This window comes from Oncorhynchus clarkii, chromosome 2 (genome assembly GCF_045791955.1).
Source record: "Oncorhynchus clarkii lewisi isolate Uvic-CL-2024 chromosome 2, UVic_Ocla_1.0, whole genome shotgun sequence".
In the NCBI taxonomy this organism is placed as follows: domain Eukaryota; kingdom Metazoa; phylum Chordata; class Actinopteri; order Salmoniformes; family Salmonidae; genus Oncorhynchus; species Oncorhynchus clarkii.
This window is the reverse complement of record NC_092148.1, coordinates 35,537,958-35,546,183: the sequence shown is the minus strand read 5'-3', so window position 1 is coordinate 35,546,183 and position 8,226 is coordinate 35,537,958.

Sequence of the window (8,226 nt, the reverse complement as noted above, 5' to 3'; positions counted from 1 at the left end):
TACAGACAGATTATTTCACTTATAATTCACTGTATCACAATTCCAACGGGTCAGAAGTTTACATGCACTAAGTTGACTGTGCTTTTAAACAGCTAGGAAAATTCCAGAAAATGATGTCATGGCTTTAGAAGCTTCTGATAGGCTAATTTACATAATTTGAGTCAATTGGAGGTGTACTTGTTCATGTATTTCAAGGCCTACCTTCAAACTCAGCTCCTCTTTGCTTGACATCATGGGAAAATCAAAAGAAATCAGCCAAGACCTCAGAAAAAAAAGTAGACCTCCACAGGAAGGTACCACGTTCATCTGTACAAACAATAGTGCGCAAGTATAAACCCCATGGGACCACGCAGCCGTCATACCGCTCAGGAAGGAGATGCGTTCTGTCTCCTAGAGAAGAACGTACATTGGTGCGAAAAGTGAAAATCAATCCCAAAACAACAGTAAAGGACCTTGTGAAGATGCTGGAGGAAACCGATACAAAAGTATTTATATCCACAGTAAAACAAGTCCTATATTGACATAACCTGAAAGGCTAGCATAAAAAAGCCAGACTACTGTTTGCAACTGCACATGGGGACAAAGATCGTACTTTATGGTGAAATGTCTTCTGGTCTGATGAAACAAAAATAGAACTGTTTGGCCATAATGACCATCGTTATGTTTGGAGGAAAAAGGGGGACGCTTGCAAGCTGAAGAACATCACCAACCGTGAAGCATGGGGGTGGAAGCATCATGTTGTGGGGATGCTTGGCTGCAGGAGGGACTGGAGCACTTCACAAAATAGATGGCATCACGAGGAGGGAAAATGTTGTGTATATATTGAAGCAACATCTCAAGACATCAGTCCAATTAAAGCTTGGTCGCAAATGGGTCTTCCAAACGGACAATGACCCCAAGCATACATCCAAAGTTGTGGCAAAATGGCTTAAGGACAACAAAGTCAAGGTATTGGAGTGGCCATCACAAAGACCTGACCTCAATCCTATAGAAAATTTGTGGGCAGAACTGAAAAAGCGTATGCGAGCAAGGAGGCCTATAAACCTGACTCAGTTACACCAGCTCTGTCAGGAGGAATGGGCCAAAATTCACCCAACTTATTGTGGGAAGCTTGTGGAAGGCTACCGGAAACATTTGACCCAAGTTAAACAATTTGAAGGCCATGCTACCAAGTACAAATTGAGTGTATGTAAACTTCTGACCCACTGGCAATGTGATGAAATAAATAAAGGCTAAAATAAATCATTCTCTCTACTATTATTCTGCCATTTCACATTCTTAAAATAAAGTGGTGATTCTAACTGACCTAAGATAGGGAATTTTTACTAGGATTAAATGTCAGGAATTGTGAAAAACTGTTTTTAAATGTACTTGGCTAAGGTGTATGTAAATTTCCGACTTCAAATGTGCATATTGATATTTTACTGATGTTTAAATATTTGTTACTTATTTTGTATTTTACTTAACACTTTTTTTTAACTTCTTAAAGCTTTGTCGGTTAAGGGCTTGTAAGCATTTCACTGTTGTATTCAGGGAATGTGACATACAATTTGATTTGATTTTGATCTTTTCACATCAGATATTTTAGACCAATTAAGAAAATAGAGTTGGGTTGCCTGTGTAAACGCAGCCATTGTCTCTACAGGGAATAGGGTGGCATTTGGGCCACAGCCATGGAGGTTATTGTCAGTAAGTGATTGGATATAGACTAAACTAGTGGGCAACTTTTTATGTGTAAGACTAAGAGGTTGATACTGCAGCATACCCAGGGAGAGAGAGGACTCAGTAGGTGGAATCTTATTGTGAGTTTCACACACACCGGTGGTCTGAAGGCAGTGTTGGGGAGTTTAGTTTATTAGGATCCCCATTAGCTACTGCACATGCAGCAGCTACTGTTCCTGGGATCAACATAAAATATACAAATATATGACAAAGTACAGAACAGTAATAAGACGAACAGCATAATATACATTCAATTAAAAATAAAACAAGTTATATATAGGAAAGACACCAATAGAATACCAAAATAATATTTCCACACTATTGATATATTCATATCCTTATATACATCACAAGGGAGTAGTGAACTACACGTAGTTCAACTTGTAATTTAATTACATTTTTCTGTAGCTTGGTAGTAATTGAACAAAATTTTAATATTGGTATTAACTTTTTTGCCATGTAGTGGTGTAGCTTACTACTGGAACTACACATTCATTTTTTTTTTCCAAAAATAAAATATGGGTAAAGTAGGCAAGAATTTCCATTCTTTTTTTTGCATCAGACCTGCCTAATTCTCAATTGAAACATGTTTTGTTAAATAGGCTAAATATCACATTCTGTTAACATCTGACACCAGAGTGATCGGTTCTTGCAATTTGTATTCTATGACATTTCAGATATAGGTATGCTAAATCTAACTACTTTATATATGTTTAAGGGTAGCATTAGTGTAGCCTAACTTCTTCCAATGTGAAGTAATTGGTAGCTTGGTAAACTATGTTTTCAGAGTAGCTTCCCCAACACTGGAAGAGATATTCCCTTGAAATTAACACTGAAGAAAAGAGGATATACATCTGAGGCCAGGATGGAAATAGTGGTATGTATTGGAATAGGTACATTTTTTTATTTAACCTTTATTTAACCAGGTAGGCAAGTTGAGAACAAGTTCTTATTTACAATTGCAACCTGGCCAAGATAAAGCAAAGCAGTTCGACACATACAACAACACAGAGTTACACATGGAGTAAAACAAACATGCAGTCAATAATACAGTAGAAAAATAAGTCTATATACAATGTGAGCAAATGAGGTGAGATAAGGGAGGTAAAGGCAAAAAAAAGGCCATGGTGGCAAAGTAAATACAATATAGCAAGTAAAACACTGGAATGGTAGATTTGCAGTGGAAGAATGTGCAAAGTAGAAATAAAAATAATGGGGCACAAAGGAGCAAAATAAATAAATACAGTCGGGGAAGAGGTAGTTGTTTGGGCTAAATTATAGATGGGCTATGTACAGATGCAGTAATCTGTGAGCTGCTCTGACAGCTGGTGCTTAAAGCTAGTGAGGGAGATAAGTGTTTCCAGTTTCAGAGATTTTTGTAGTTCGTTCCAGTCATTGGCAGCAGAGAACTGGAAGGAGAGGCGGCCAAAGGAAGAATTGGTTTTGGGGGTGACCAGAGAGATATACCTGCTGGAGCGCGTGCTACAGGTGGGTGCTGCTATGGTGACCAGCAAGCTGAGATAAGGGGGGACTTCAATAAAGAGGAGATGGTGGTGGAACCTGATTAAGACATATTCACTTGAAATGAACACCGGAGAAAATAAGTCAGGGTGTAGATAAACTGTGTGGATAAAAGAGGTACGGAGAATAGGTACAAGGAGACAGAGCTGTGGGAAAGAGGGAGCATCTTAGAAGAGGAGAGAAAGGGTTTACACACACCAAGGTAAAACCAAAATATTTGATTATGTAATGAATCATTGCAACTCTTTTCCACCTATACTCCACTTCTCTTTGTTTGCATTCTTATTTGTCTCTGTATTCTCTTTGTCTCAGAGTGGTTTCATGCGTGCTCTCTTCAAAACAGCTGAAGAGTAGTGAGCATTCCATGATGATGCTCCTCAGAGCATCTGCCAGGGTGCTCAACAACCTAAACTCCACTGGTACAGTATAGCCTACCCTTGTCATCTCAAGACCACAGTGACTGTTTTATATTCCCTAGTCCTGGACTAAAAAGCGTGCACAACTAAGAATCTCTGGCTGCATCCAAAATGATACCCTATTCCCTAAATACTGGGAATATGTCTACACACCTCACAAGCTACAGACAATACTCACTCACACACAGATGCACCGCCACACTGAAAAGTGGGATTCTCATCTGAGTTCACTCCAGCCAGGAGAACATGAACATGGATTTTTTTGCTCAGATGTTCAGCAGTGTCTGACCCCAAACAAGTGACGATTTGAGACTGAATTTCAATGTGAAATATATGTTCAAGGCCCTGCGATAGTGTCCTGTACATTGATTGTACTTGTATATCGAGCTGCAATACGCTACATGCATTAGCCTTGTCAGAGCCTATGATGGCCCTGTATCTACAAATCTAGCTGTGTGTGTGAAATGTGGTGTATCTATCACCAAAGTTACAATCCAAAAACAGCTGCCCCACTACATGGAATTCTATGGCTAAGCTTCTAACGTTCTAATGTCAATGTGGGCAATTTTTTAAACAATAGTTGTAGCTGGTGCTTTGAAAGTTGGTTAAATTATATACACTGCTCGAAAAATAAAGGGAACACTAAAATAACACATCCTAGATCTGAATGAATGAAATGTTCTTATTAAATACTTTTTTCTTTACATAGTTGAATGTGCTGACATCAAAATTATCAATGGAAATCAAATTTATCAACCCATGGAGGTCTGGATTTGGAGTCACACTCAAAATTAAAGTGGAAAACCACACTACAGGCTGATCCAACTTTGATGTAATGTCCTTAAAACAAGTCAAAATGAAGCTCAGTAGTGTGTGTGGCCTCCACATGCCTGTATGACCTGCCTACAACGCCTGGGCATGCTCCTGATGAGGTGGCGGATGGTCTCCTGAGGGATCTCCTCCCAGACCTGGACTAAAGCATCCGCCAACTCCTGGACAGTCTGTGGTGCAACGTGGCGTTGGTGGATGGAGCGAGACATGATGTCCCAGATGTGCTCAATTGGAGAACGGGCGGGCCAGTCCATAGCATCAATGCCTTCCTCTTGCAGGAACTGCTGACACACTCCAGCCACATAGCATTGTCTTGCATTAGGAGGAACCCAGGGCCAACCGCACCAGCATATGGTCTCACAAGGGGTCTGAGGATCTCATCTCGGTACCTAATGGCAGTCAGGCTACCTCTGGCGAGCACATGGAGGGCTGTGCGCCCCCCCAAAGAAATGCCACCCCACACCATGACTGACCCACCGCCAAACCGGTCATGCTGGAGGATGTTGCAGGCAGCAGAACTTTCTCCACCGCGTCTCCAGACTGTCATGTCTGTCACATGTGCTCAGTGTGAACCTGCTTTCATCTGTGAAGAGCACAGGGCGCCAGTGGCGAATTTGCCAATCTTGGTGTTCTCTGGCAAATGCCAAACGTCCTGCACGGTGTTGGGCTGTAAGCACAACCCCCACCTGTGGAAGTCGGGCACTCATACCACCCTCATGGAGTCTGTTTCTGACCGTTAGAGAAGACACATGCACATTTGTGGCCTGCTGGAGGTCATTTTGCAGGGCTCTGGCAGTGCTCCTCCTGCTCCTGCTTGCACAAAGGCAGAGGTAGCGGTCCTGCTGCTGGGTTGTTGCCCTCCTACGGCCTCCTCCACATCTCCTGATGTAGATGTACTGGCCTGTCTCCTGGTAGCGCCTCCATGCTCTGGACACTACGCTGACAGACACAGCAAACCTTCTTGCCACAGCTCGCATTGATGTGCCATCCTGGATGAGCTGCACTACCTGAGCCACTTGTGTGGGTTGTAGACTCTGTCTCATGCTACCACTAGAGTGAAAGCACCGCCAGCATTCAAAAGTGACCAAAACCTCAGCCAGGAAGCATAGGAACTGAGAAGTGGTCTGTGGTTATCACCTGCAGAACCACTCCTTTATTGGGGGTGTCTTGCTAATTGCCTATAATTTCCACCTGTTGTCTAAGCCATTTGCACAACAGCATGTGAAATGTATTGTCAATCAGTGTTGCTTCCTAAGTGGACAGTTTGATTTCACAGAAGTGTGATTGACTTGGAGTTACATTGTGTTGCTTAAGTGTTCCCTTTATTTTTTTGAGCAGTGTATAATTTCAAAGGTCATTTCATGATCTTTCAGAACCACTTGAGACTAATTTTGAAATGAACCAGGATTTATTCTTTAAAGCAATTTCGAGAGAGGTAATTCTGATATGTACCCTAGACTCAAGGTCAACTTTCTGTTGACCTGAACATTCTGAAAATGTGTCTGATGGATAGCTGGGAATCTAAGCTTTCCAATGATATCTGATGAAAGGGGATATGTGAGCAATAACTTGTATACAACCATTGTTTGTCATAGGGTAAAATCTTAAATGTTTTTCTGCCATTCGGCTATCAGATTTGCCACCAATCCTGTTAAAGGTCCCACAAGCACACCGATCCCTGGGTCACTCCTCTTTTCAGTTCGCTGCAGCTAGCGACTGGAACAAGCTACAACAAAAAAAACACTCAAACTGGACAGTTTTATCTCCATCTCTTTATTCAAAAACTCAATCATGGACACTTTTACTAAAAGTTGAGGCTGCTTCACGTTATGTATTGTTGTCTCTGCCTTCTTGCCTTTGTGCTGTTGTCTGTGCACAATGTTTGTACCATGTTTTGCTGCTGCAATGTTGTGTTGCTACCATGTTGTTGTCATGTGGTGTCACTACCATGCTGTGTTGTCATGTGTTGCTGTCATGCTATGTTGTTTTAGGTCTCTCTTTATGTAGTGTTGTCGTGATGTGTGTTTTTAATTCCAGCCCCCGTCCCCGCAGGAGGCCTTTTGGTAGGCCATCATTGTAAATAAGAATTTGTTCTTAACTGGCTTGCCTAGTTAAATAAAGGTTAAATCAAATCAAATTGTCTCATCGTTTTAAAGAATGATATGAAAATATTATTTTTCATGTTTCTTTCATTAGATTTGTACACAGTGAATTGTCTTAGTGGAGAAATGAAAGAAAAGATGGCGAGATGAAAGAGTGATAACACAGAGAAAGCTCCCATTGCTGCACTGCTATCACACATTTCCATAGACTGTCAAGTAAATCACTATGAGACATCGTCACCCCAAGTTAGCCTGAAGGTCCAAATTTGGGGGTCTGGCTCATGGACTAAACAACTGATTTTACTTGAAACGTCCAAACATTGCATTAGAACATTTTATATATATTTTTAAACAATGTAATGTAATCTATTTTCAGGGGGAACTGTTTTGATAAAATATTGCATCAGTTGTTTGTAAGATGAAACATGCATTGCTTGGCAAGAACATTAAAGGAATAAAAAAAAACGTAATTTATCAATAATTATTGCATGAATATTTTTCGGACCTGAACTTATTTAGCAATATTTAGCAAGCAGCTGGGGACAAGGGGGTCTAGAAATACAAATACATTCATATCGTAATTATAGATGGACATACAGTTAGAATTGAACCTCCCCATTCAGTTCCCTGTTTCGGTAGTGCACCCAAATAGAGAGCATGACCAGAGGGGAAAGAGAGAGCGGGAAAGAGCCCAGTGAGAACCAGTGGACACAGGATGTCAAATAAGGCTATTGGCCTGATCTTTATCAACGAGAGAGTCAATGCCACTGGAAAGTATTTTTTGGTTTTTTCTTCCAGGTTAGAAGTCATGGAAGTCATATTATACAATCTGTGTGTCTACCCTCTTTCAGTAGGCCTAAGCTATTGCATTCCAGACCAGGTCATTTCTTATTGATCTCAGTCAAGATCTGTAGCCTGTCATTTCTGTCATTTTTGTGGTTGGCTATTAAAAAGATGGATGTTTTCCTACTGCACGCGGTCCTGTTCAGTTCCAATGGCAAACACCTGTCTGCATCCAGTGCATGCAGCCATCTGGTGGACTGTCTGGGACAGAGCACATTGGCTCTATCCGAAAACCCCTTATCTTCAATTGATTGAATCCTGTCCAGTATTGCGATTGTCTTAAAACCTTGGAAATAAACATTTGAAACACAAGTCAAGACAATAACGCTATAGACTAAAATAAACACCCATGTACTGTAGGTCGCCTAACACATATGCCTACAGAGAACATGGTTGTCAGAAACAAAACTATTGGTATCATGTGACCAGTGCCCTGAAGGCAATACACTTCCAAGCTTGAAGGGGACACACTTCTATTTTTGCCACGCAGGCCTTCCATGACAGTGACTAAATGTTACTTTGAGCCTGAGCACTGTCCCTTTGTATTGTACTGTTGTAAGAGATGAACACTGCAGCGGTCCCACCGTGACAGAGGAAAGAGGACGAGGCCCTTTCATTAACTGAGATTAAAATCATATCTCATCCTTCAAGAGAATGTCCCCAAGCGAGGGCCCCTGCTTTTAAAAATACATTTAAAAAAAAGTGCTGTGTTGTTGGTGGGTGGCTTGACACTCTGTTTTAATGTTTTAACAGCGTGATTGGGATGTCACAGTGTATGGGACCAGGAGGGT